We start from the raw sequence: 8,357 nt of genomic DNA on the forward strand, positions 1-8,357 counted from the left end.
ACTGCTGGTTTTGGCCCGATCCCTGCAGGCCAGGCTGAGGGAACCCACCTGCTGGAGGGACACCACTCACTCCGCAGATGCCCTTCAAGCCCTGGTGCTGCCCCAAGTGAGGCCAGCCAAGGAGGGACCATAGGAGGTTGGCTCCAGAACATGTCCGGCCCGTCTCACCCAGTCCCGTCCTGCCAGCAACCTTCTAATTAATTTCTGTTCAATGTGCAGGAATCCGGGCACCAGGCTTCTAGTAATATATAAAGATGTAAGTTGTATTATAGTAATAGCACAAAGGGAGGGGAGGGAATAGAACTATATAGAAGCAAAGTTTTTTTGAAATTAATATGGCATTAATCTGAAATAGATTGTTACAAATTAAGCTTTCATTTTATTTCTGGGACAACAACTAAGAAACTTTAAAAAAAATAATGAAATAAATGACAAGGAAATTAACATATACAATAGAAAATAAAATATCTATTTAACACATAAAGCATAATGGAGAATAGAGGAACAAAAATTATATAAGACAGAAAACAAATATCAAAACTTAAGAAATAAATTCTACCTTATTGCCCTAACTGGTTTGGTTCAGTGGATAGAGCATCGGCCTGCAGACTGAAGGGTCCCATGTTCGATTCCAGTCAAGGGCACGTACTTTGGTTGTGGGCACATCCCCAGTAGGGGGTGTTCAGGAGGCAGCTGATCGATGTTCCTCTCTCATCAATGTTTCTGACTCTCTATCCCTCTCCCTTCCTCTCTGCAAAATATCAATAAAATATATTTTTAAAAATTCTACCTTATTGATAATTACATTAAATGTAGATGGATTAAGCACTGTAATCAAAAGACAGATTGACAGTGGATAAAAAAGATCCAACTATCTACTGTCTTTAGGTTCAAAGACACAAATAGGTTGAAAATAAAAGCATAGAAAAAGATATATTTCTACACTTCCCTGGAATTAGTAAAATGCCAAGTCTATTACATTATGATAAGTTATATATGTATATTATAATATCAAGAACAACCACTATATAAAATATACTAAAAAGCTAAAAATAAATCAAAATGGTACCCTAAAAATTAAATCACAGAAAGGCAACTCACAGGAAGACAAGAAAAGAGAAACAGGGATATGAGAAAGAGAAGGAATAAACAGAAAAAAAAATATGACAGACTTGAAACCTATTATGTAAATAATTAACCTTCAATATAAATGATCTAAATATACCAATTAGAAGACAAAGTTGGCAAAATGGATATTAAAAAGGCCCAATTATATGCTATTTATAAGAAATTCACTTCAAAACAACATAGATAGGTTGAAAGCAAAATAAGTCTGTTGAAGAAAGCTAAGAACCATAAGATTTCATTCATATGTGGGATATAAAACTGAAATTTATAGATACTGACAATAATATGGTGATTACTGAAGGAAAGGGGTGGGGAACAGTAAAAGGCAAAAGGAGCCAAATATATGGTGACAGAAAATGATATGACTTCGTGTGGTGGGGGAATGTATCATAGAAAGGTACACTTGAAATTTACATAATCTTAGTACCCAATGTCACCCAAATCAATTTAATAAAAAAAAGAAAGTAAAAGAATGAGATATGGTATATTATGCCAATAAGAATTTTTTAAAAGATTGAAGGGAACTCTTTGTATCGGTATTAAAACACTCAGGTTTTCAAATACTTTATTACATGGTAGGGCTCAGTCTTTGTGAAATTGATTGATGACTACAGGTATGTAGCCTTTCTTACATTTTCATGAACCAGATTACTCAAGTATTAAGTCAAGATCTTACTAATATATAAAAAAGAGTAATAACTAGAAGACCTTCTAAACCAGCAACTGATATGAAATAGCTGGTGTGAAGCTGCTGATGGGAAGAGCAGCCAAAGCTAAAGAAAACACACATGCAGCATCAGTTAAGTAACTGTGGGCCCAGCTTCGTATTTTACATTGGAAAGAAAGTTTTCATGTATCACAAAAATAGCAATAGAAGAGTTGGTCAAGTGGAAGGATGATTTTTATTCTCAGTTCTCTGGTGTGGTTTGTGGTTCTTCTTTCAACATCTGTCAGTCTCCATCAATATATACCTGAAAAAAAAATCAGGCAATTATTATTTGAAAGGTTATAGAATTGTCCACATTGTGAATTTCACCTTCCTAGTTGTCACTTCACAGCTAGGTTGATAACTTAGATCCCAATAAAATTAGCCTTGAGTAAGATACTTTAACAGAGGCAGTCAGTCGGTCGTGCTCCCAGACTGATGGGGGTTTTCACAACCCGAGCCACTCTGGATCCACTTTGAAGAGGCCATGCCCTCGCTGCTCCCGCAGTGCAGTTACCTCCCGGGCGAGTTTTCTCCCTCCGTGGACTCCAGGCCCTGCAGCAGCCCCTCGGAGCTCCCAGGTAGGGCCGGGAAGCTCTTCCTGGGCACCACTCTTCCCAGGTCCCCACGGCTGCCTCGCGGCTGGCCTGGTGCACCATCGACTGGGAGCAGGTGTGCTTCCTGCAGAGGTTGGGCGCTGGGGGTTTTGGCTCCGTGTACAAGGCGACCTACCACGGTGTGCTCGTGGCCATCAAGCAAGTGAACAGGTGCACCAAGAACCGCCTGGCATCCCAGCGCAGCTTCTGGGCTGAGCTCAACGTAGCTAGACTTCGCCATGAGAACATCGTGGGGGTTGTAGCTACCAGTACGCGCACGCCCATGGGCTTTAATAGTTTAGGCACCATCATCATGGAGTTTGGTGGCCATGTCACTTTACACCAAGTCATATACGGTGCTACCAGCTCCCCTGAGGAAGAGGAGGAGGAGGAGGAAGTGGAGTCCCACGGTGGTGCAGGAGGGGAGTTGTATTTGTCCAAGTGCCTGCAGTACGAACCGGCTGCTCTTCCTCCACGCACAAAGCATTGTGCACTTGGACCTGAAGCCCGCCAACATTCTGATCAGTGAGCGGGACGTCTGCAAAATCGGGGACTTTGGTTGTTCTGAGAGACTGGAGGATCTCCCGTGCTTCCAGACCCCTTCTTACCACCTGGGTGGTACCTACACCCACCGTGCCCCCGAGCTCCTCAAAGGAGAGACCCTGATGCCCAAAGCGGACATCTATTCTTTCGCCATCGCTCTCTGGCAAATGACGACCCAGGAGGTGCCTTACCTGGGCGAGCGTCAGCACGTGCTCTACGCGGTGGTGGCTTACAACCTGGCCACCGCTCTCGGCAGCTGTCTTCTGGGCCTCCATCCCTGGGAAGAGACTGGAGGAGATGATCCAGGGCTGCTGGAGGGCCAGTGCCGTGCGGAGGCCAAGTGCGGAGCTGCTCCTGGCTGACCTCAACTCCCTGAGAGCTGACCTCGGCTGACTCTAAACCTGTTTCAAGATAAGCGCTTGTCGTTGTTTCTATTTATTTTTAAAGAAGTGAAGATGTAGGGAAAAAAATCATATTTGTAGGACATATTTTTAGAAAATAAAGTCACTAAAACCTCAAAAGTAAAAAGAGATACTTTAACATTTACTATTAGAAACTGCCTGGTACACACATCCCTTTGGAGAAACAGGAGCCTCATCCAAATGGACCTAAAATACTGTGGACCAGACTTGACAGACACAGTCCACTGAAATGCTGGAAGCCTGGAGAAAAACAAACTCTTGTCCCTTGCTTTCCCCCTTTCTCTCATAGGCCATTGTAGAAAAGTAAAGTGGGTTTTTTCTGTTGTTGTTGTTGTTGTTTTTTATGTGAAGGAAAATATACTAGACTTTCTACACTTCAATTTTAGGATGTCCTGTGGGATCTAGAACCACTAAGCTCTATCCTGAACCTAACTCACTTGTTAACTCTCATAAAAATTGCCACAGATTTATAGATGACACTGAACTAGGCCCTCCATAATTTGATAAGAGGAGCTACAAGAGAGTTAAGTATGATATTAGAACGGAAATAAAATATGATACTCCTACAACCCTCATGCAACCTTTCATGGTGAAGCATCATTCTCGTTATAAATACTAATTTAAATATTTAGTCTGAGGGCAACCTTTTATCTCTCAACCACATTCTCTCCCAAGCCAGATGCAGTAAAGAGGCATGCTCTAGGAACAGAATGAGCAGTAAACTGATTTCATATTTCTAACACCAGATTATGTTATGACCTTACAGGGGGATAAGAATGATGGGCTTGAGTCATCTTTGTGAGGATTTTTGAATTTCTTCTTTCAACTCATTTCAATTCTATTCAATTCAACTTGACAAAAATGTACTTCACAGTGCCAATAAATCAGGGGAAAACTACATGAAGTTGTCAATATCATAAAAGAGTATCTATATATCTAAAAGCCTTAGCGACCATCTGACCATTTGACCATTCAACTGTTTGACCAGTAGCTATGATGCCCAATGACCACCAGGGGGCAGATGCTCAACTCACAGGCATGGAAACATGGAAAAGACTGATGAATCCCAGAGGGAAGGGGGGAGGGTGGGAAGAGATTAACCAAACATCTTATTTGCATACTAGAGGCCTGGTGCATGGATTCATGCACTGATGGGGTCCCTCAGTCTGGCATGCAGGGATTGGGCCAAAACTGGCAGTCCGACATCCTGCAAGGTGTCCCAGATTGCAAGAGGGTGCAGGCCAGGCCGAGGGACCCCACCAGTGCACATATCCATGCACTGGGCCTCTAATATTAAATACAATCACAAGGTAAATCCCTCCCTCTTTTTTCCTTTTATTCTCTTTCTACCTTCATTTCCTTCCTCCTTTCTTTTTCTTCTAGATTTATTAAGCTATAATTGATATATAACATGTAATTTAAGTTGGACAACATGATGATTGGATACATGGATATAGAGTGAAACGATTACCACAATAGGGATAGTAATAAATCCATTATCTCACAAAATTACCATTGTGTATGTGTGTGTGTGGTGAGAACATTTCTTTCTGAGGCATTGTCTTCCCAAAGACAAATACTGATTTTTACCTATCATTTCTCTAGCTTCTTTCACTCACCAAAGACATCAATATCTTTCTATAGTATATAGACCATAAAAACAGTCACTTTCTTTGCGGTGATCTAGAGAGCAAAGAGGACTTCTCAAGGTCACCCATTACTTTTCCGATGCACACAAGGCAAGCACCAGCACCGCTGCTCTTTGCAAGGGGCATCTCTCATGCTGCAGTTTTCTGTCACCAACTGTAATGCACTACCTGTGATTTTCATCTACTTCTATATGAAAACATGATAGAATGCCCCTCTTCCGTGGGTTATTTCCATAGCTACTGTATTTATTATATTAATGTTTATCTCTTGGATGTCATTTAATGAATGTCAGCAGGGAGGAGGGAGGAGATAGAATATTCACGGAAAGAAGCTGTGCCATTAATTCAAAATGGATGGTAAAGACAAGTGTGCACATTCCCGTGGCCACATGGGGACTGTTTTAAGGCACTGAAGCGGTTAATTTTAAATACATGATTATAGATAAAATAGATCTTTTCAACTTTGTTGAAAATTGAAATTATAACGCATACAAGGCTTCAGATCAAAATGCTATATAGTCTCCCCTCCCCACCTTATCTAAGGAGTGTAATGCCCTTACAATGGCCCACTTCTTGAACTCTTTCCAATTTCAGATATTTCCTATCTCTTTTAATACTTCATTGCTTTTGCATCAATTGCAGTCTGACCTATAGCTGCACTGGAAGTGGAAGTGATATAGTGATATATAGTGGAATCCATTTAAATGAATTTCTGATGAAAGCATAAAACTGTTAAAAGAATAAATTTACTGCACAAATTTATACAAATCCTGTATATGCTGTGAAAACCTCTTAAATGAAAACTGATGAAAGTTTAACATATTAAATTAATTAAAATCCACCATACTGATGATTTAACCTACTAAATAAATGTCTAAAACAAAGATATAAATTTGTAGTGCTCAAAGGTATGTCAATTTTATTTTATTTTTAAAAAATATATATTTTATTGATTTTCACAGAGAAGAAGGGAAAGGGATAGAGAGTTAGAAACATGGATCAGCTGCCTCCTGCATGCCCCCTACTGGGGATGTGCCTGCAACCAAGGTGCATGCCCTTGACCGGAATCGAACCTGGGACCTTTTAGTCTGCAGGCCAACGCTCTATCCACTGAGCCAAACCGGTTGGGGCTGTATGTCAATTTTAAATGTGTGGTGAGCTAGCATAACACAAAAGTATGGCTGTCTTTATTCTTTGTTGAACCAGCCATTATTTAGAAACACTTGTATTGGTTCTTCACATGATAAGAAAGGCAAAATATCCTGTTTCTCATACAAGGTAATGTTGTGCATTAGCCTCTTCCTTTTTCCTAATCCTTTATCACTTGAACTCTCTAGGTTATATGTTAGTTTGCATATAGTGCCTAAGAGGTGGATAAAAATTGGGTATCTCCCACAGGCATTTATACCCTCTAGTAGGGGTCCTTAAAAAAACAGAACTTAAATCTTGCTCACAGAATATACCTTTGCCAAAAGTTAATATTAGAACATAAATTTTCAGTGAGACAAAGCAATTTCTATTAAGAATTACTACTCTGCCCATCTAATTCTCAATTTAACATAAAAAAATCACAATAACTCTGTTGTAAAGTTTCTAGCAATTAAAGTAAATACAAACTAGTTTCTTGCCCAGAAGAATTAGAGTTTCTGACTCAGTTTAGAGTAAAGGTGACATGTGGTTTTTGGTAATAAGCAAGCTTTGATCACTCAAAAACAATACTCCCTAATTAGACACAGTTGAAACTGTTTGATTATTGTCAGGAAAAACAAAAATTCAATTGCACTATTGAAAACTTCACCCAGCTGTCCTCTGATCCCTGTTCATATTACGGTATTATAGCCATTGCAATTATAAGTCATGGCCAGGAAGAGGTCATTGGCAACTGGTAGTGACCAAATATCTGGGCATATGGCCAAATGCATGTGACCATTAATTCAAATGAATTCTACTGGCCATCAGATAAAATATAACTTGTCTTAAAGGACCAAGAGGGAAGGGGTTTCTATGCTAATTAGTTATGGCCAATCCTAAAATTGATTTTAGGGAGAAATAGAAAATTGCTTCTAGTGAGCTTTTAATTTTTCATCAACCCTAGATATTCTGAGGGGCAGAGTGGGAGGGATTGTCCCAATCTTCAATGGAATTTCTGAAGAGGTGGGAATCTCAAGGCATGGTTAAAAATGATCCAGGGTGGTCTATGGTTGCAGTTGGCATAGCCTTGGGCACTGCAGCATCTTTTAAATTACTATTGTCTAAAAGGTGAAGTGTTTCACCTTTAGTGGATAATCTTGATGTAATTTGTCAACTGCAGTAGTTGCCTAACAGCTCTCAAATGTCCCAAGAGCAAGAACTGAGTCTTGGTTTATCTTTGCAATTCTAAGGAAACCCACGGCACTCAATAAATATTTGGTGAAGTAAACTGAAACAGTCCATAGCAATTTTACTCTGGCTGAATTCATAAGTAAATAAGACTTGGGGCTTTAGCACCCCCTGGGGGATGTTATACTTGACTTCCCTTATAGTTTTCCATTCTTCCTGAATATTTATGGAGTACCTCTAATGAGGTGTTCAGTATTGGAAATGGGATACCTATCCTTAGGAAGCCTACTATCTGTCAGAAATGCTGAAAGGTCCTAATTGTTGTCCAGTAATTATTTATAGAGCAACAATTAACCAGGCACAGAGGTACAGTAGTAAATGAGGTATACTTCCAGTCAAATGGAGGGCTAATAAAGAAAGAGGCAGTTACAATTGAGTATGAAAAGTGTTCTGAAACAGGTAGGAAGGGATTGGAATAGAGGAAATACTATCTAAACTGAAACCTGAAGGATAAACATAGAAGTTAAATAGTGAAAGTGGCTATATAAATAAGAGGGAAGCTAAACCTATGAGTTTATTCATTTTGTGGATTCCATATGTTTCCATATTTGAATTTATAGATTCTTCATTAACAAAAAGATATTTTCTTTTTTCAAATAGATAATTAGAAAGAATATTTAACTTTGCCAACTGTTTGGTACTTTTTGGATAGCTGATTAGTATCCATAGCTTATTTTTATAACTAGAGGCCCAGTGCACAAAAATTTGTGCACTTATGGTGGGGGGGAAGGGCGTCCCTCAGCCCGGACTGTGCTCTCTCGCAGTCTGGGACCCCTCAGAGGATGTCCACCTGCTGGCTTAGGCCCGCTCCCTGGGGGATCGGACCTAAACTGGCAGTCAGACATCCCTCTAGCAGCCCGGCAGCCCTCGGGGGATGTCCACTTGACAGCGCGGAGCAGGCCTAAGCTGCAGTCGGACAGCCTTAGCACTGTTG

The 8,357-nt window shown here is 40.2% G+C and overlaps 1 pseudogene across 1 annotated transcript; it reads left to right on the plus strand.

Annotated features, from left to right (window-relative positions):
• The first annotated feature begins 2,321 nt into the window (after positions 1-2,321).
• On the plus strand, positions 2,322-3,366 carry LOC308516463 (proto-oncogene serine/threonine-protein kinase mos-like; annotated as a pseudogene). Its single transcript has one exon. The product of its transcript is annotated as a proto-oncogene serine/threonine-protein kinase mos-like (transcript).
• Positions 3,367-8,357: the final 4,991 nt, after the last annotated feature.

Source organism: Myotis nattereri, assembly GCF_964212035.1.
Source record: "Myotis nattereri genome assembly, chromosome: 3".
NCBI lineage: Eukaryota > Metazoa > Chordata > Mammalia > Chiroptera > Vespertilionidae > Myotis > Myotis nattereri.